Consider the following 22,643-nt stretch of genomic DNA (forward strand, 5'->3'; position numbering starts at 1 on the left):
TTGAATTGCATAATATATATATTCTCGCTTCACTAAAATATATACTGTATATATGTAAATAGTAAAAGTTTAAAGAATAATTTTATTTGCATCATAAACTTCCCAAAATTAAGTCAACACTATATACCTGAACTCTTCGCAAGTTATAATAATTGTAACCTCATAGTGTATGTCTTGTTGGTCGCTCAAATAAATAAATAAATAAATAAAATCTTTAGATTATGGAACGTTGTTTGGTACTTGTATTACGACCACATTTTTCAGTCACAATACCTTTATGGTCAAAAATAATGTATGTATGTCATAAAAGTCAAGTAAATATACATGAGACTACAACAGTACCTAATTTTTATTTATTATTATAACATTTACCGAAATTATAAAAGAATATTGCATTTGAAAAATAAAAATTCTGTATCATTAAGAATTTATCTTTTCACAAGTAAACTGGTTGATAAACATATAAGAAATTAGTGTAGGTAGTTACTTATTAAATGTTTCGCTTTAAATAATTCGTCAGCCGTCTAAGTAATATTAATTAGCAAATACTGGGTTAGTTCACTCCGTGACACCATTTCCATATTTTACATAGACAAGGTTACATGATTTGTACAAGCATATAATGTGTGTTGCTTTCTAAGGTGCACTACCTACTAAAATACGAGCGAAAGTTGTTTTTATTGTACTTGTCTTTTATTATAAAGTAGGCGACATCTTGTTACATATATCATTGTGATTATGTTAATAATTGTAATATAATATTTTTAACATACACTTAGGTGTTACAAGCTAATTAAAAATTACATAATGAAGATGTATTTTTTTATGAAGAAGAAAGAAGCTGATGGCTGTCTGATCAAAAGTTACGAGTATAAACGTCGCTTATATATGTATGCAACACCGCGGGTATACATATATGTACGTGATACGGCCAATGCGTTGCCCTTCTGGAGTATTAAGATGTCTCGCTTCTTATTTTGTGATTTCACTGACTTATTGCCGGCCTGCCATTAATTCACACAATCACACGGTTCAACCAAAACTCAGCTTACAAAGCAAGCTTTTGAGGCTGTAATAGTATGAGTTTGGAGGCTGAAATAGATGACAATGAGGTATCCACGCAAATAACTTTTAAGAAAGTCTACTATATTTTTATATCATTCATTATTTTATATCATGTTTAATATCATATGTTAACTAATATTTTCTAAAATATTCACCTTCAATTATTGCTTTAGGGATAATCATTATTACATAGTATAAAACAAAGTCGCTGTCACTGTCTATCCGTACCTATGTATGCTTAAATCTTTAAGACTACGCAACGGATTTTGAAGCGGGTTTTTTTAATAGATAGAGTAATTCTAGAGGAATATTCATATATATAATACATATAGACCTGTGCGAAGCCGGGGCGAGTAGCTAGTGAACAATATATTGATATTTTAGATTGCAGTCTGCCAAAATTTACAGAATTAAAAATAATATCTTGAATTTTAGGAATGTTGAAATTGTGTAATTATATCTTTATATGTATTACCTTATATTAGTTCCAACACCGATTTAGATAGTCTGTTCTGGTGTTGTAATATTGATATAAATAAAAAAAACATTTCTAAATGTTATGATTGTATTTTTTTACAGATTCTTTTTGTGTTTTATTATAGTACGAGTATATATCGCTGTCGTATTAGTCGCATATGTTTATTTTCTCCATATATTTTCTCTAAATACCCTCAAAACCTATCTCGTAGGTACATTATACAAGTACCTGTATCAGCTTCATATGCATATAAGCAGTTTTCAAATAGATGTTTGAGTAATTGAAAAACTAAGAGTTAATAATTCGTAGCCTAAGGAATCATTCATGATCACTCGATAATGCTCAATAAGATTATATAGGGGTCAACATGTCTGCTTGACAATATCGTGTCAAAATTATTACCGCATTTAGCGTTAGTTTGATTTTTATATAAGATCGACCTACTAATAGTTGTGATAGTGACTATAGTGATGACAATCTAATGGTAAAGTACAGACTGTGTCGATAACAGAAATTCAGTCACTAGGTATCCGTCGCATAGTGTATTTATACAAATACTACGAAATCCTTAGAAAGGTCAATGACTGACGTAATAGGTCAATCTGCTGACGTTAGGTTGGTATGTCGGTTACACAGGAAACATCGAAATGTCAGTCTTTTTGCACGGAGAGTTCATAAAAATTAAGAATTTATGTGACGCTGTGACAAAATAGGTTGGGTCATCTCATTGAGAGGATTGGGAATGCTAAAGAAATAATAACTGGTAGAATGGCATGTACATAACCGGTTCGACTGCGCCCGCACAGACGCATACATACTAATTTCATAAATGCTAAAGTTTGTTTGTTTGTCTGCCTATTTATTACTTTTTCACGACTAAACGGCTCTTAATTCAATTTGACGGGACGATTTAGTACATCACGAAAAAGGACATATACTAATATTTATCCCAAAATTTAACAATGTGCTAAGGAAGATGACATAGGTTAACGAGTTTGTTACCGCAAAGAACAACTTTTTAATAAAAACAATCTAAAATTGGAGACAAAAGGTCACTTTAAGGCCAAATACTAAAGATAAAACTTGAATACACACCTTCCAACAAGATCTTAGATTATGCTGAATTCTTATTTCATTATATATATTTATTTCATATTTGATTATATACGAGTATACGTACTTCATTAAGACTAGATTGAAAAAGTCGCCTGCCTGTACTCTTCGGTTTCACCTATTTCAGTCGCCAAGCAGCTTGTTTTGTAAGAGGTGTTCCGGTTATTGGTTGGAAATTAGGCAGTGAAATTACAGGATAAGAGGCAAAGAGTCTTAGTTCTTTCGAATGGCAACGCATGAGTGGTATCGCGGGTGTCTCATAACAACATTAAGTCTATAATGTATTTCATGTATGTATATAGTCGACTGCTTACCTACAGGTAGGTAGTTTGTTTGACAATCCAATTACATAAAAAAGTAAAATCTTTTAAATATCGGGTTGTACTCAAAGTTTACCTCCTTCCTACACGATAGATCAGGCAACCGAACGATGAATCCATGGAATTATATAAAAATACTATTAAACTGAGGCGACAGTTACGACTTTCTATCAGCTGGTTGTTTACTATTCCAAATCGTATGACAACCGATACATGCAATATATTCAGTAGTTGATTTGATTGAATATACAAAAATAAAAACATTCTCCATTTACACTCATAATTATTTTTTAATTTAGAAAATAATAGACTATAATATATATAATAGATTAATTTATTTTGTTTTAGGTAATGTAAACAAAGATATTTCAGTTATTTTAACCAAACGGTACTTCCGTTTGGTTAAAATAACTGAAATTAATTAATACTTCTAACAATTATACGTAGATATTAAAATAAGGCAGATAGGTATAAGTGCAGTAGGGATAAGTATTTGAAGTTACCAGTTACCTATCATGTATGTATCTCTCATGAATTTTCTTTATGGAAATATATATTACTAATGTCAACAGATATATTATTAAAATGAAAGTGCATCGTAATTTTTTGAGTAACCGGTTTATTTGAACATTATTTGATGGTACAAAAAGTTGACTCAAGGCATACGGCGGGGTCGTGCGGCTCACGCCCGCCCCGACCTCGCCTGCCAAAATAATAACCAATCAGACAATACAATAATTGTTCACCCAACGTGATCGTAACAATCGCAAAATACTCGTACGCGCGTCAGAAATTAATCTCGTGTTCAATTCACCGCTGACAAAAGAATCTCTTTATCACTTCAACTCGTTGAAGGGCATGTACTGTATTGGTCGTAAAAGTTACTTTGTTTGTAGCTACCACTAAGTAATTTAATATTAATTGCAATGCACTACTTAAATATAATTACCGATGATATCTATACTAATATAAAGAAGAAAAATTTGTTTGAATGTTCGGTGATTTTCCACATACATACATAATGCTACGACCAATATGAGCGGAGCCGCACTGAAAATGTTGAAAAAGAAAATGCATCGACATCGAGCTATAATACTACTTTTAGGAACTTTAAGGTATTAGAAAGAGTAGATATAGTTCAGTCATTTTTGGACAGATAAATAAAATTCCCTTTTATTTATCTAGGAACCCAAAAATGAGTGTTAGGGGGTATATATATAATAGCGATAATAATAATAGTTATACATATACACAACATTATCTAGTCTCTAGGTAAGAAAAGCTTGACGTTTTCATTATTTCTTAGTCTTGATATGTTTAGGTACTAGCAACTTAAAAGTATAATGCAATAATTATTATTCCATTAAGTTAAAATTTGGACCCGAAATTTAGTATACATTGTGGTTTATAAACATTTCAATTGCTGATTAAAACTATTTGTAAATGGGTTAGTGGATCAGGAACTATAATATCAGATTAGTTGATGCTCATTTAAGTTAACTCTATTAGTGGAGCGAATCGGAATTCGTGTTATATGAACTATCATCATTGTTTCACAGCCTTGAAACCCTGACGAAACAAGATTAAGGCTGTTCTGGGTTTAGTGCGGTAGACAAGTATATAAAATCTTCACGGTTCCGCATTTCGAAACCGAACGAACAATGGTGAATCAGTAATCGTAATACCAGTGGTTGTATGGTTAGTGGCAGTATTAAATCTACGCAATGTTCCAGTTACCGAGTCCAACGTATTTTTGTTTACGGGTCATTAGACACGCGATATACCTAGTTGCAATTATTATATAATATATATAATAATTAAATTAAATTAAATATTATATAATATACATAAAATTGCAATTAGTTATGTATTATTATATTCTATTTTATTTATTTTTAAATCATACTTAAAGATAACAATCATAGTGCTGTCATTATTAGTTTAATTTTGCAATAAAATTTCAATACCGTGAAATATCCACACAATATTATTTTAAAAATATGTAGAATATCTTTATTATATAAAGAAGTAAAGTTAAATTTTTATGTTTTTATTTGTCAAACAGGAGAATACCAACATGAATTTTCATCTGTTGTGTACCAACATACAAATATATTGAGGCATTTAAAAGTAATTGAGTAACAATCATCCCAACATCTATTCAAACTTTCACATACATAGTATTCGATGACAAACTATACACTATGGATTCGATATCACCATTGTAAGCAAATTAACCTGAAGTAGCTCACATATTGCGTTAATTATTGAACTAGACACAATGATCGCGAGTGATGCCGTGGGAAAGGCGGTGGCATTTAAACGTTAAGCAGCATCTTCTGTAACTTTGTTAACGGTATTATGCACGAACACACGGACACTACAAAAAGTATGGACCGATTCACATTATTTACATTTCAACTGTTAACTGTCAAAAAGATTTCAAATAATCACAGGGTTTCTTACAGACGGGGGTTACATACAGATGGGCCCAAACTCAAACCATTTGGGGAAATCCTGTAATTCTCACATAAGTCCTGTAATTGGTCTCATAGACATCTTTTAAATAATCTAAAACATAAGTATGATCAATCGGCACCATCAATAGCAATCCAAAGAATTTTCAATTATGTTACTTCTAATTATTTTATGCTGATTTGTATATTCGGTTTAGTGTCCTAAAAATTTTTATTGATAAATTTCTCCATAAAAATAGTTAGAAAACTACAGAACGTACTGATTTTGGAATGAGTGTTAATATTACTAGATGTATGGTTATAAAGTATTGTATAATGTATAAAAACAACACATAAAAACTGTACAGAAAACTTTATTTAATTGTCTATTAAGTTCACAGTTCACGTGTGCACGTTAATGCGTAACTCTGTTGGATTCAATTACGAAACATTTGTCATTTTACAAAAGCTGGTATTCGTCTGTCACTTTGAATAGCATAGTAAAATATTTATAAAGCGAAACGTAAAATGTTGGCAGATTTTGACAAACAATAGTGACATATTATATATAGTCTTATGACATTTAATGAATACTAGTTCTGTCAGGTATAGCACAATACATCGATTTACCTGTGTTCTTTAGAATAAAATTATGACAATGGAAGAAAAAGTCAAATATTATATAATTAAGCAGTATAATCTTTTTATACGTCTGATGTGACAAACAATGGATTGAAAGTGGTAACAGTTACCTATAGATATCTACAGCACTATGAGCACCACAAAATACAACATTCGTGTAGGTATACTTATGTTTATTATTGACTGGAATATAGAAAAGTTAATTGAAAGTTATACCTGTATACGTAAATGACAGGGACTAAGGGATCATCTCTTACTTCAACATCCTTCTTGTTTTGTTTCGTTGTGTACATTTCATTAGAAGAAAATTAAATTTCAACTTTTCCTTGCACCGATGCATTGATGGTTTATTTATCTAGCTGTAAGTAACAACATTGTTAAATCATAATTATCATTACATTGCTTATAGTAGGTATATTTTGTAAATATAATAATTTGTTGTGTAACTTATTGTGATTTATAAATTAATTAAAATATTTTTTTTCTACCCGTAAATCTTATTATTTGTTGATTTTATTTAAGCATAGAGATTATCATTTAACTAATGCGTTTAATTTAATATATATATAATGAATAAATTGTATAATAAAATATTAAATCACCAAAATATTTCAGCCAACATAACGAAACTATGACGGCTTTGGTGATCTAACGGTTTACACACCGTCTTACTTTCCGATGGTCGTGGGTTCGATTGCTCACACGGTACAAACATTTGTATTCATGAGTATGATTGTTTGTATTAGTTTGAGTGTTTTCTTTTTACATTATATGTCTTTACCTCAAAAATGTTTTAAACTATTTATAACAATCTTCTAATAGGCGCTGTGTGGATTGTCCAGGTTAGTTACTATTATTATCATCTAGTTTCCTTTTTCATCGACGCGTTGATGTCCTTTTTACGAAATTGGGACGCGTATAAATACGGCAGTTATTGAACTATTTGTACACTATTTCTTGTCGTGTTGTTTAATTTAAATGTATGTATGTAGATATATATCTACATCTACTATATTATAGTGCATATAGGATAGTTAAAAATATTATTAACAAGAATTCAATGTTAAAAATAAAACGTTTACAGTTTTAAGACTATCTAATTACGTATCCTTTTTTATAATACCACAGCTTCAATAGGATTAACTGAATTTACAATTACAGTTAGAGTATCAACGTATAAGGTTTGTATAATGTCATTTCTATTCATTGATTGTAAAAGTTAGTAGAATTTCTAAATATATTTGTTGGAATTTAATACTATAAATTTAGTAAAAGTTTTCGCTTTACTTATATTTAAAAGTAAGTGTAATAAAATAAAGGACATATTGAGCCTAACTAACATGTCCATCAAATTATAAATGTAGGTAGTTTATTAGAGTTTGATTTGTATTTTTTCTTGTATTTATTGCACATAAGAAAGTATCTATCCTCAAAATGTTCCGCCTAACAATAATAACATTAAAAAAGCGACAACACTTATTAGTGCTTGCTACTCATTAAGTCGTTATACATTTCATAAATCATGGCCGATGATTACGTTATACTTAAAGTAAGTACGTTATACTTAAATTACTGCCATCATCAATATTGCTACATGCCATTTTGTGTAAATCTATTAAGTATTTAAAATAAATAAAAAAACCTGTAGTTATACAAGTTTTTGTTTATTTTAAACAATTCTTGAAGAATACCATCAGAAATCGGTCGGTTTTTAAATTTATATTTTTAATGGTATATACGCTTACAGTTCGTACAGGAACAATAGACATTATGTGACACTCATGGTTCGCCTTCTGGGGTATCACTCCAGATAACTAAGACATCATACAGTTCCCTGTATATTCACTTATTTATCTTTAATAATAGAAGTACATTACCAAGAATATAAATTTAGACGGAGTAAGTACACATTTTGAAATCTAATTGAATAAGGAGGAAGTCTGTCGCCATATTTGAAATTAATTGGATTGTTGGGTATTTATAATTACTTAAGTGTTGACAGTAAATTTAAAATAACATTTATAACCTAGTACCTATATATTATATATTGACTTCAATAGGGTTTATCTTAGATATAAGATAGCGTTCTCATGTTAAAGATGTGTATGTATTACTTATTATTCAGGGATCTCACAATCGTATAGTCACGAAAAGGCAATAAAGGTATAGGTAGATACATACACATATTTATAATAATAAAAATGGTATGGATTTCTTTTTCATATAAGGTGAATTGTTTTTAGACATAATTATTTGGCATGAAAGAAATTCTATATATAAAAAAATTCATCGATGTTTTAACTTTATTAACGTAAAAACTTAACGTTATTCAAAAAAGTTACAAACTACTGAATTGTTGTTGAACTATTCTGAATATCTTGAACTCGTAGTCAATTAAAAGATAGTGCAAGAGAAATTAAATTATGTACAGGGTTTTTGGAAATATAAGTTCGTAAATATAATAGAATACAAATTTTCATTAAAACACTAACTGCATATACTTGCCTAGTTAAATAACAGTTGGCAATCTGTGTTATGGTGTTGTGTAAAGCGGTTTGCACAATGTGTAAACATGATCAGTAAAACACTGGTTTGTCGGCAATTACGGCGGCACGCAACGAAATATCCGCAACTGGAATCAGCTGTTCAATGAGTTGTTACATTTTTTTTTAATTCATAAAGCAATAGTTTTTATTTTTAGTAAAGAATCTTATAATGCAAGATATATTGTATATGATATGATATGAATGATAGCCTATGTCCATCCGATTAGGATGGACATAGGCTAGGACATAAGCTATCATTTAAATAAAAAAATTGATGATATTGGAAAAACACAACCACAACAACAGCTGGTACCGGATAGTCACTAATGCAAATAGAAATTTTGTCGACATAGAAAATTAACTCAATATATGTATATATATTAATAATTACTTAAGTAATTTATATACAGAGAAAGAAAAGGACTTAAAATATATTTGAAAGAGACATAATTAATTTAAAAATGAAATCTAAGTAATAATGAAATTAATTAACGATATATTTGAACAACTTTGGCTCCAATATTAACTGCGGACTAGAAACAGGTTTTCATATATACATAGAACGAAATCTGGTATCCATTTGTTTATATAGTAATATTAGAAAATGCTCAGAATAATACAAATAATATACTTATAATAACAATAACCATTGACCAGCGGAATGTGAGGCAGTGTTAAATCTCCATACCACTGAGATTGTTATTAAAAATAAATTTATTAGCAGTTATAATATTTTAATTTTAATATATTGACAGAAGCTTATTATTTCAAAGTATATTTATTATATTCCTATCTATCTACCTAACCACCTAGGTATGTATTAATATTTATTACCACTTTTTATGTGATGAATCACTATGTAAAATAAACAGAAGAACTTAATAGTACTTTACACTTAATTAAAAAATATAATAATAATATACTAACAAATATAGAAACACACTTCCGCATGGATGTAATGTGTAACTCCATTTTAATAATTATACATTTTTTATATCCGGAACATAAAAATTTTACAATATCGTCCACATATTTTTTTTATAATTGCAATATTTCGTAATAATTTCTAGTTAGCCACACTACTGTTTTTACAGCGAATATCGTGTTGATTTCTTTGATTTTTAATGCCAAGGATTTTCTCAGGGTCTCTATACGCTTGAGATTATTTAATTTGCATGGATTTAACGCGCTTCTGCATTAAACTGTTCTAAATACATATTTATATAGTAGATTTATGGTTCACATCTTCTCATGTAGGTATACAAGTTTAAAAATATTTTTTTAGTTTGGGTGCGTTTGTCATAATTACTTGTATAATATTTGGAAACACTATGCGTTGCAAAGCTCTTTAATTTAAATCGTTACATATAAATGTTATTGTTAACATATTATCAGTTGCGTACAGAATAATTGGCACATGTTATAGGAAATTGTAAATATTCTATTTATATAATAACACACCATATACATATATAATGTAGAAACGTGTAATACATGGATAGGTGCCAAATAGAACTCGGGAGGACGATCAGTTTAAATAATTTTGTAACACAATATCGGTAGATTCGTAGGTCGTATAACATATAATTTTTTTTAAATAATATAAAAACAACCGGAGATAAATATTTATTTGTGTTTATTTAGATAGAAAATAGCCTATGTCCGTCTATTCAGGCAGTTATTTGTGATAAGGGAACAATTAGATAGACAGACACACTGCCGCTTTCATAATATTAGTATAATTACTTACATAGTTTTTTTTTAAACATAATATTAATTCTAAACATATTATGTATATAATAATTGTTTAATTCCTAACAGTAGATATAACAGACGATCTAAAATTAAACGGTTTAAGTAGATATGTATTTAAGAACTGACTATTACCATTCTTAAATACAAGCAATAATAGTATCACGTAAGTATATAAATAGTCTTTAAATTTCCTATCCACTGTTATTGTTCCAAGTTTCACTAACCGCGCGTCACGAATTTTAGCTTCTGTTCTTTGAATTTTTACTTTTTGTGTCACCTGGCGGAAGCCTATTGTCACGATATAGCTATTAAAGCCGACAGCTGTTATTATGTTACGTTATTCGAATATTTTCGATATAACTCTATATGTAGACGTCTGTAGTGATTATGACTATAGTTTCTACTCTAATACATATACACATAAAAAGCTGATGATTATGTTTGTTTGTTGAACGCGCTAATCTCAAGAACTACTGGTTCAAATTGAGTTGTTATTTTAGAGTTTGATGGCTCATTTATTGAGGAAGCTTTTAGGTTATAACATCTCGCTACAACCAATATGTGAGGCAACAATAAAAAAAGTCGAAAGAAAAAGGAAAATGTAGCGCAGACGAAGTTTGCAGATTTATGATATGTACTTATATGATATTGATTTCAAATATAGGATACGCTATTATGTTATTGAAATAATTAAATAATATAACACAGTTAATAATTATTATTCTACATTTTTGTAATGAGAGTCAGCACAAGTTTCATCTAAAAAAAAATGAAGTCGCGAGAACAGTTAGAACTTATTAAACTTCGAATCTTAATATCCGTAATTTTTATGCTAATATTAACGTTAAATGGTGATTTTATATATTTTTTATACAAATACTTTATAGAGTTTATCTATAAATTATTTGTAACAATATTTATTCTATTTGTAATCTGTTGTATTAATCAAATTGAACATAAGTAATTAAAGTATGCCGTAGATCATTACTGATAAGACTCGCGCAATATTAAATATTAACAACATAGAAGAATAATATACAATTCTTAAAAATTATAATAGTAACTACATTTGTTTCCTAATTCCAAAATAACTTGACCCTGACAACGGTAACTTATGATTCTACTAAATCATCTGCATAATAATGGATCAACTTATTAAACGGGTATTTAAGTTGAAATAATTTCCATATTTATAATAAATACAGAAAATTTGCTTTTGTTATAATAATACATTTACATAGATAAGATATTTGTGCCCATAATAAAATATTAGAAAGCAAGAGATTGTCATTGAGTTAGTTTTATAATTATGCTTATTACTGAGCTGATAAGCATAATTATATGTTACGAGTAATTAGTAGATTTCTTGCTGTATTTTCTAATATATATATATATACCTATACATACTTGTATTATCACATACACGATTAAAGTATTCTATTGAAATTTTTAATATGAATGTATCTCGTATATATATAAAAGACACTCTGTATTAATTTATAGTACAATCACTAATAATTATACTCAACGGACTAACAGAAATTTGTTTCGGTACACTATGTCTATTTACTAAGTATATGTACATATACTTACATGTAATTATAACATAATGTGCCAAAATAAAATAAAAAAGAACTTAATATATTGTTTATATAATAGTACAAAGTGTTTTCATGTACCCGAATCTTTGTAAGACTCGGGTACAAGTATCGCATGATTGATCGTGCCCCGGAAGATTTATATGAAAGGAATTTCATCGCACGGAGTTGCCGTCAAGAAACAATAGACTTGGAGCGAATCGCGTGAACACTCTGTTACCTACAGAAAGGAATGCGGCGCTATTTTGAAAGTGGCACGTGCAAGGTCAAAAGTGCAACCAGGCGAGTGTCAAGCGAGATTAGAACGGATAATAAGTTTGCTCCTTAATCATTTTAATTTTGCAATTTTAGCCAAATTTATACTTTAATGCTCTTAATAGTTATATGTTACGATTTTATCGGCCGACACAATTATTGTTGTTATTTAAATGGTACAGGTTTAAATGGTCCGTTTGTTGAGTTGCATTTTTGTCAAGAAGGCCATCTAGGCATGAATGAGAATAATAAATTGTTGGACGGCCGGCAAATGTCACTTGGACATAATGGTTGAAGTAGAAAGTTAAAAGATCATTGGATTCAGTCACCGCAGTGAGATCGTGACCAGGGATGATAGCGATAACTTATCATGTGGACATTCGCACATTAGCCGTCTGCGCAACATGTGTTTTAAAATGTTCCTCGCTACAGGCCATTAAAAGTGCTCTCCTCAAAGATTTAAAACTTTGGTTCTCACAATATATTATTTCAGTTTCGACGACTAACGAAGAAAACGTTGTTATTATTATATATTCTATAAAGAATACTAACAATGTTTTCTACATGCAACTATAATGAAACCATTAGTTTTAATTTATTGTACACTAACTAAATGTCACTATTTTAGGTACATACATACTTAGGTACATAGAGGTTAATTATAATAAATATTGTTACATGTTCTAGCCTAAAAAGTATTTATATGATGATATTTGTAAGACTGTCCTTAAGATGGGAAAGATCAAGGCTCAGTTATACAAAGTAATTTTATTGATTATGTTATAAAATTAGTAATTAATTTATTTTATTTTATTATTTTCAGATTATTTGTTTGTATTATATTTTGTCGGTTATGTAACCTATAGTTATGAGACGAATAATAGTAATATATTTTATAATATTCTAGTAAAGAACATAAAATTGAATTAAAAAAGCTGTTTCTATTTTATGAACGTTCGTAGTAGAGTTTCTGATTTTTGCGGAATCCTAAAAATATGTCGCAAAAATTATGTGGGCGCAAGATTGCGAAGCGACTGCCAGTTCACTTTCACTGTTTTATTTATTATGTTTACTTAAGAACGATGTGCAAAACTACGATACGCCTATATTCGAACACACGAGGCGTATCTACAAGTTCAACTGCAAAAATTCATTTAAAATAGAGAGTTATTGTATATCCGTTCGGTTTTCAAATACGGCGAAACATATGGATAGCTTTTAAGCAAAATGAACTTATTCGTAACGACATTGGTTTTCAATTACAATGTTTGTAGACAGAAGGTATGCGGCGTCACCGGTTGAACATTCGAGTATTCACACATGGGGAGGGTCGACGACCGCACATCTCTGTCGCGTGAGCAACCGTGATTACTTATCGTTAGTTATTAATAGCCAGCGGAATAATAACAATGCAAGTGCTCTGCTATATGCCCAAATGATATGCACAAGATTTTCCGGTCACGTTAAATTTAGCAAAGGAATAATAATCCCACTTCTAATTTATTGTAATGTCTTGTGAAGGTGTCGATAATAAATTAAATCACTCATACAAATCCCACTCACAGTCAAATCTAGAAAATTCAAATAATTTAGTCTAATCCTTTCCATGTCTATCACATAATGTGAAAACCAGCAATTTAGTTGAGTTCGTTTGAATTTTGACATATAAAATTCAGTTCGTACTTATTAGTGTGTTAGTTAAATCGATTTCATTAGGTTATAAGTTTTGATTTACATTCATGACAATAAATTTACTTTAGATCTACTTTTTTAATATTTATAAAACTTATGTCTCTAATCTGAGTTATATTTACATTACTCATCTTTAAAAAATACTTTTTTGTCGATTACTATATCATTATTTATACAATAAGTGAAAAAAATTGTTTCAGAGAGTGCTTACATGAAATAGTCTGCGGTTTGCAGCGGTGGCTTCACAGACAGGTGGCACGTATGGCCTGTGCCACCACGTAACGTTGTAGTTGCCACACTGTACTTGCGTCACAATATACAAGGTACACGATATGCCTGCATCGGGATGACTTCCATGCGACCTGATGACCCTCACGACTAGCCGTACTCTAATTCTACCCTATTTACTACCAACTTCAAGAAGAACAGCTGTTTTAAATTTTCATATAGGTTTTTTTCTAATTAAATTCTAGTAGGTATCTACGAATATATCTAATATATTTTGTAATTACATTAACTGTTAATATTAAAAAAATTAAAAACGTTTTATTCATATTACGAATTCCTAATATTTCGGTAGTGCTACAACTACCGAAATATTATGATCACGGATAAACTAAATAAAAGCGGGTAAATGGCAAATTATGACGTTTCTGCTACTACCGAAACAATATTTTAAAAGTATACGCACTAAATAATATATCTCTTGTATACGTCTCTTATATTCAAATATTTTATCAGATATAAACGTAATAATTTGCTTGCTTATATTATCTCCACAGATATCTCGATATACGAATCTTAGTCGCATTTGACTCGTTATTAGAATTTGGCTGGTAAATAAATAGAAGTTTGATTGAAGTACGCAAAAATAAGTTTACATTTAAAATGGTAGATATGATAGTATAATACCTATGTGTACCACTATAATCCTGAAGGCTGTTTCCTGTTATTTGGGCTAGGTACGTCATAATTTTTTTTACCATTCTAATCCAGATTAAGTATTCTCTATTTTCAAACCACATAACATTCATAAATACTGTCATAAAGTCCATTCACCTTTTTTTTGGGTTTTCCTGTTATTTGATCCTCGTGGATACAAGTATATATGAGGAGTTCATAATCTGTATATACGAAAAACGATGGTCTTTTCATATGACGTATATTCATAACAAATAGGATTAATTATTTTGAAAGGTAGTCAAATTAATAGGCGTTGTTTTCGAGTTATTGAAGATATAATGAGATTTCTCTAATTTGAGCATACCATACACTATGAATTATGTAATAATGAGTTTAAATTAAAATAATATGCATCTATTAAGGCACAGTAAAGGAGACAATATACGGATTTCAATATCTTTTAAATGTTAAGAGGACACCACATTACATAACGTTCATGATCGGATACTTTTCTATTAGCGTCATCACATCTATCACCGGCCGCCGCATGTGATACTGACATTTCTAAAACAATTTGTGATTACAAAAACCGAAGGCTGTGATGAGTCAAAGTCATCAAACATTGCTTGTACGAGGCCAGCATGTCGTTCGCATGTTAAACAGTTGTTGAAGTGTTGAAAGAACTCATTATCCAAATGCTGACAACAAAACATACATTGCACTGCCGAAAGTATGTGTAGTATTGTCACCATGAATTTATTAAAATGTTTCAAATTGTGCGAAGACTGTAGCGAAGGTGGCATCATGTAAACATATGCAATGGCAACACACCGTGATGACATAATGCATCTCGAGGCGTTGTCTCTGACAAAACAATAGCCATTTGTTTAGCTATAGCACAGTTTGACAGTGAAATAGATTAGTTATTTAATATTATTCAATTTTGTGTGAAATCACGAGAATTGAAGGATTGTTGTTCTAGATTTAGCCAAAAAGGTATGTGGCCAAGGCTATTTTTTGAAATGTTTCAGATTGAAAGTTCAGGCTTTCTGCACTTGTTGGGGTCGTTGGAAAGTGTTCGGTGGAGCGAGACGCGGGTGCACGCGCGCGCTTTATTCGTTGCGCCACTGTATAAAGGTCGAACGCGAAATAATCGATGAATTGAAATTATACGCCGTATTACCCTCCTAATGCCATGGCAAAGGTATTTATCTTTAATATTTCTTTTAATTGGTTCTAAAGAATCGGTAACATCGTTAACCTAATTTTAAACATATTTGTACAAACAGTCCATCAAGAATGTTTCACAAGAGTAGTTTGTGGATTTTGAAATTATATACATACATTAGGTGCTAGCATTTCATTTAACCAACCAACGGAGCAATATATCACATTATAATATTAAATGCAAATTCTCAAGTGAATATTACTATGACTTTAGTGAGGAATGAAGTAAACAATAACATTTTATGACTATGTAGTTGTTCTCACATAGCACTGAAATATAATATGTACTTGACTTACTATTTTATATATTGATTCACTTAACAGATATTATATACCACGCATTCTTTCATTAAATTAAATTATTTTCTGTTAATTTTCACAATAATAGAAAAAATCTAATGATATCAACAGAAATGTGTATAGCTAAGATATCAACAAAAAATAAAATACAAATAAAAAAAAATTATTCCGTAATATTTATAAGATTACTTATAATATATATAATACTACTGTAATTGTTTTGTATCTATGTACTAAAAAGGACCCATCCATTACAAATTTCGACATACATACATAAAAAAATCTCAATAGATATTTACAATAAATATAAAATATTATGCAAAATACTTATTGTGTATTAGTATATTTAATGGATTTGTAAATTATCAAACAAATTCACTAGTTACTTATTTATTTTTGTAATAATGTACTCTTTCATTGCAAAATAGATAGAGAAAGTAAAATTGTTCTGTATTGGTAATTCGTGAGCAAAATACAGCAGATGTTAAATCTACTTTCCTATTCTTTATTAAACCCCAGAAGTGTATGCGTATGCAAATTGTATTATGTATGTAGTTGATAGTTGAAATAAATAGTATCAAATATGTATGTATTAAAAAGAATAAAACATGTTTAATCACAATAAAAAAATTGTAATATGAAAAGATATAACAAGATTTTATAACGCTAACTCGAAATTCAATAAAATGTTATATATATATATATATATATATATATATAAATATCTTCCAAGGGATATGGATCTTGGAAGATATTTATTTATATGAAATATAAAAACTGATTTTGTATTTTTTAATCACATGACCTCGACTTGAATTTCATGAGGACGCATGGGGTAGGTTGTTCAGGTTCATAAATATGTACAGGGTTATTTAATAACATAAAAAAATAATCTTTTTGCGTTTAAAGCTTGAAAGTTTAGTCGTCGTTAGCATCAGCACAAAAAGAGAATAATTACTACAGCTACACTACAATGTAATATTTTATTTTTGTTTCTTTATTCGTCTCTATGAAGTTCTAGAGAAGAAAGATATTATATTATATCGAACTCTTATTCTTTTTATTATTCAATTGGACAGATTGTTAAAATCTGCCCATCATCATTATCATTATCAGCCCACTTCAGTCAAAATCTGCCCAATTTATAATCATTGTGTGTCACATGACACTACTACATCATTTAGACATTACTAATCTACAAGACCTCTCTGGTCTCGTTTTTTAGAAAAAAATATGTCAATAGAGCATATCAAAATGAATAGGTATGTATATACATACTGGTCATATATGGTACATATATGGTCTACCTATATAGATAAGTGATATTGTGTACATGAATTTGTTAATGTATGTACGAGTCTGTTAGTAGGTTATTAGTAGGGCATTCTATTCCCAATTGATATTATTTTAATTCCAAAATACGGATTGTAGACGTTAGTAATTTTGCTCTGTACTATTTACACCACTGACCGTACTCTATCACAATTATTTATAATCGTTAACAGTTTAAAATATTGCTAGTATAGTTAAGCCAGGTTATTAGCGTAATGATAATATTGTGACAACGACAGTGATCTATCTTGTAGATATATCTATGTACATAGCGGAATGGCGACACGTGTCCAGTAACTAAACCAGTTCTTACGATTTGATTGCAACTCGCCTAATCAATCCCCCACTGACTGTCCGGGTGACCGTTCGGTCAAGTGGATGAACTGCAGTCAGACGAGCACCGAGACAGCGACTATTAAAACGACATATTGTTATGCATTTACTTTAATGTTTATAATGACATTGTAAAATATCAATACTTATTATTATTATAGATTAGTGTCAATAATGGAAGATGGAGTTTAATGTACCTACCTACTTGTTGATAAAGTATACAATGCAATAATACAACATCAGCAGGTGTAAAAGTTCACATGCTCCTAATATAAAAATGTCACATAGAGAGTTTACTTACGTAGAAGTGAGGCAATATCCAATGTTGCTGGCAATCGAAACAACTACAAGTTACCCAGATTTAAATCCTCATTAACGTTGGAAACTTTGGTAACGTCATAAATTCACGTATTGATAATTCACAAAAGTAATCCGACAATAGCCATTAGAAACGTCCAATGTGTCCGGGTGCGGTAAAACTTTTTTTGGCGGAAACGTCACTACCGATTGTTTCAGATACAAGGAAAAAATCGAAAGATCGACACGTAATGTTGCGCGGCAGGAGTTGGCGAAACTGACGTACGCAGCGCGCAGGCGCCGCCAAGGTATTGTTAAAAGTTACTTTTACTTAGGCGACTTGCGGCATGGCTGCGGCTCTAGGCGGTTCGGTGGCAAGACCTTGCGGTCGCTACATCGCTGATATCCGCTATATGTCAACGAAAGAGAAAAACAGAGGTCTGTCACTTCGCTTAGGACATGCGTCTCGGGTAAAAAAATATTTTCGCGATATATCTGTAATAATAACATAGGAAAAAATTTATGCAAGATTAAAATAAATTATTGCTATGCAAAGTATTGGTTACGGTTCATTGAAGTTTTAGGTGAATATTGCCTTATTTCCTTGCGTATCGACTAAAGCAAGGAACGGGAAAACGGTGTTTACTAGACCATCACATGTAGATAGACGGATAGGTATTACACTTGTGGAATTTATTAATTAGCTTATAGTGAGTGCAGTATGTGCAATTTTATATTATTATCAGTTATTTTTATTCATTTAAATTAGATGGTCTTACGTTCACACTAAATAGTTACAAAAACTTTATTCCTTATATGGGCTTTACAAGAGTCTGTTACTTAAATAAGACTAAAATTTTAATGTGTTATTAAAAGGTCAATCAATAAGATCATTCTCTTAACAGATGGACAATTGAATAAGGAAAACGCAAAAGTATTATTAGCAGATAGAATATTAAGTCGAATTTAGTCCGATTGACTTAATATACCTAGTTCAATTATTGCAACTTGGGTTTTTTTAAACATTATAGAAATAATTAGACACTACTTAATTTGTTTAAATGTATCTATTTTTATTCATATATATACGAATATAGTAAATTAAGTACAAAGTATATACAATCTCTATACATACGTGACATGTGTCATGTAGTTACGGAGAATGGCAGTTTTTATAATTCGTAAAGCGATGTTCGTAGGGTTGTCATGTTCATAGATTCATACTCTTTGAAGTATAAGATTGCAACTAGAGACAAGATGTAAGATGTATCATATGGTTTTGTATGTGTGAAGAGCATTTATACCACGATACAGTGTTGCGAGCGGTAAGTAGAGTCGCTAATAGTCGTACATGTCGCACATGAACCTTTAGAATTAATAATTTTGTTATCATTCTAGATACGTAAAAATAATGTATAGCTTAAAATATTGGATATTATTTGTATTGTATTTGCTTATATTATTGTTTACTTTGCTAAAAAAATATTTAAGGTTTTTAGACCTTTTATTTTTGCACGGATCGTTTGCATTTAGTGACATGTGTTTGGGTACATCGCTATTAATATTTTTAAAACTACAATATTTATTAGGGAACGCGACCAGCTTACTGCTTTTAAGTATACTTTGAAGAACTACAGATTTGGAATAGAAGCGATTTATAGTTGCCCGTTGGTTGCCCAATAGTTTTGATTGACATTGACCAGTGCAAGTAGACTTTGTGGCAAATCAATATGTTAATCAATATTATGATGAAACTGGCTATTCAATTATGATATATCACGATTTTTATATGATGATTTGATATACATATATAGTCTAAAAGTGAGGAAAAATTATCGGATCTTAAATGAAAAGTACATTAAATAGAAGGTAATTATATATCTACCAGTACTGAGTACATAGGCTATATAATTCATTCAATTTTAATCTAATCCCAGAGTTCTTTTATGGACGATAATGGAATGGTCTACCTGTCTGCGCTAACGGTTTACGCTGGCGGGGCACCAATGGAGGATAATAAGATGAGAATGAGGTCGGTCAGCCGTGACAATTTCACCTATAAATTATCACGATGGTTTCCAGGAGGAACCGCGTGGAGGTCAACTTGACATGGTATATTGCTACCAATAAGAACGTTAGTCTACATTACGAACAATCCCTTTTCCCCCAATCCCAACGCGTTTAGGACTTCGGAATTAAAGTAACTAATTTTAACAAAAGTGTAACTTAGCAGGCACTTGTTAATGAAATTATCCATGATGGATTACAAACCTGACGAAATAGAAATGAAAACAGAAAAGTGATAACTTGTATCGATATACTAGCTCTAATCTATTTAATTCCGTATATGTACATATAGAATATTCCAATAAATATACCGCCTTGGATCGTAATTGTATTTTTCTTCTACTGTCTCTCACTTTATGTGGGGTCGGCATCCCTAATTTTGCGGCGCCAGGTCAATCTGTCTTGGGTTTTCGGGACGGGAATTTTTTCCATAGCCATAAGTTTACTCATTCTGGTCCATCAGGTGGCTGGAGAACATTCGCTATCTTGTAATTTTATACATTGTAATTTAGACTTTAAAACAATTTCCTATTGGTAAGATTGAACAATTATTATGTGTTTTATATAAAACTCTATGGAATTTAGTGTTGTAACCTGTGCTCAAGGGTTTACATCAGTCGCATTGTCTATCAAGTGATAGAGTGGAGTTTGGCACGATCGTGTTCTTTACGACCTCGCACGCAACCCAATGATCTGAATCAACGCCCGTATATATTAAGAAACTATGGAGTATATAGGCCAATTTATAATTTCACCGATCAATCTCGATCGATAATATTTTTGAGGTCAATAGGGTGTTGATAATGAAATGGCAGGTGGGTAATAAATGATATTAACTTATTGTGTCGTGGTCGAGTTACTTTTTGACATCTATATATATTTCTTTAGAAAAATTAATATTGTTATTAACCGATGTATCACCGATTATTATACCAGTTATATCCGAATACAGACTAAGAGTTCGTATATATAGTAAAAATAATATACCAAAACGAAGAACAATTTGTGAACATTCTTGCTCTAGAATTACAGTTCAAACTTTCCTTCCCTTGTACCGAATTCTTTGTTATTTGCCTCCCTTATTCTTTGTAAGTAAGTAACGTTGTAATATCCTGAGGATGTAAAAATATTGTCCAAGAATTGAATTTTCTTAAAGGTATATTCGAAATAGAAATGATCTTGGTTCGGAATAATCATGGTATTAACAAGTAATTTTGAAAAGAGGTCTATCCCCTGAATTTTTATGCACTATCAATAAATCAATTATTACATTTATGAACCTGTCTTTATTTGCATTATAAATAAAAACCGTGATTAAATAATATATTAGGATTAAAAATAACAAAATAATTATTATTTTCAATGCCGTGTCAATTTATTGTCATTAAGTTTAGAGCATCACATACTCGAAGCTATTAAGAAAGTCAAAACATAATGAGATGTTACTTTGTTAACGTCATGCACCATGACATATTAGTGAGTGCTCGTGACATTTCGTCAAGACCAACCTAATCGATTGTCAGCTTTAAAGTCGTATGCAAGTAACTTTAGGTACTGTTTATAACAATTTTATTTTCGGAGATGGCTGATTAATATATAAAGGTCATGGAGGTATTGTGTCGATAGTTACAATCACATTCTTTAGAACACAGGCTTGTATCTGAACCTTCGCCGTATATGCCAGGCGCGCAAGTAATAGTGTGAAGGGTTACTGGGTCTCTTAATGATTAAACTTACTATCACGGTTAACTCATGTGTCATACTGGTAAAGGATGCAAATAACCGAGGCTGATTACTTCATCTATGAAAAAAATTATGACGTTTCCTGCCTATATATAACCAGGATAAAAATCGTTTTCACATTTACATGCATATCATTAGTAAGGAAGTAGGGCGAATATCTTGTATTATGATAAGTGCAAGTTATATTTAAGACTCAAGTCAGCAACAGTCCAATTGTTTATATCATAGACTGAAAAATATTACTGTACCTGTATATAGTCATACTGTCTCTAAATTTTCATACCTATGAAATTGTTATCAACATACGTTGCTAAGGACAAGTCTTTCTTTATAAGAATTCATATTTCCATTACTATTATCTAACTTCCAAATAAGTAGGTATTATTACAATAGCCTAGTGGAGTATTTTATATAGGTGTAAAAAAAAAAGAAAAATAAATATACTTTTTTTACTTGATATATTTAGATAAAGTCAATAATGTATATTGACAAATATTCGCGAACAAAATATCTAAAGGCAC

At 30.3% G+C, this 22,643-nt stretch overlaps 1 protein-coding gene across 2 annotated transcripts in view; it reads right to left on the bottom strand.

The window, feature by feature from the left end:
• The window catches only part of LOC131852222 (proteoglycan 4-like), a 78,007-nt gene that overhangs the window by 31,193 nt on the left and 24,171 nt on the right, over positions 1 to 22,643 (bottom strand). Inside the window, exon 1 of one of the 2 annotated variants that reach the window (XM_059202867.1) lies at positions 18,317 to 18,427. The exons of the other annotated variant lie outside the window; for it this stretch is intronic. The gene's annotated coding sequence lies outside the window, so the exon portion shown is untranslated. Of the gene's footprint in view, positions 1 to 18,316; positions 18,428 to 22,643 lie in introns of those variants that run through there. 2 annotated transcript variants of the gene reach the window in all.

The sequence above is a fragment of the Achroia grisella genome, unplaced genomic scaffold (assembly GCF_030625045.1).
Source record: "Achroia grisella isolate CSIRO2021 unplaced genomic scaffold, CSIRO_AGI_Agris_v1 utg1179, whole genome shotgun sequence".
In the NCBI taxonomy this organism is placed as follows: domain Eukaryota; kingdom Metazoa; phylum Arthropoda; class Insecta; order Lepidoptera; family Pyralidae; genus Achroia; species Achroia grisella.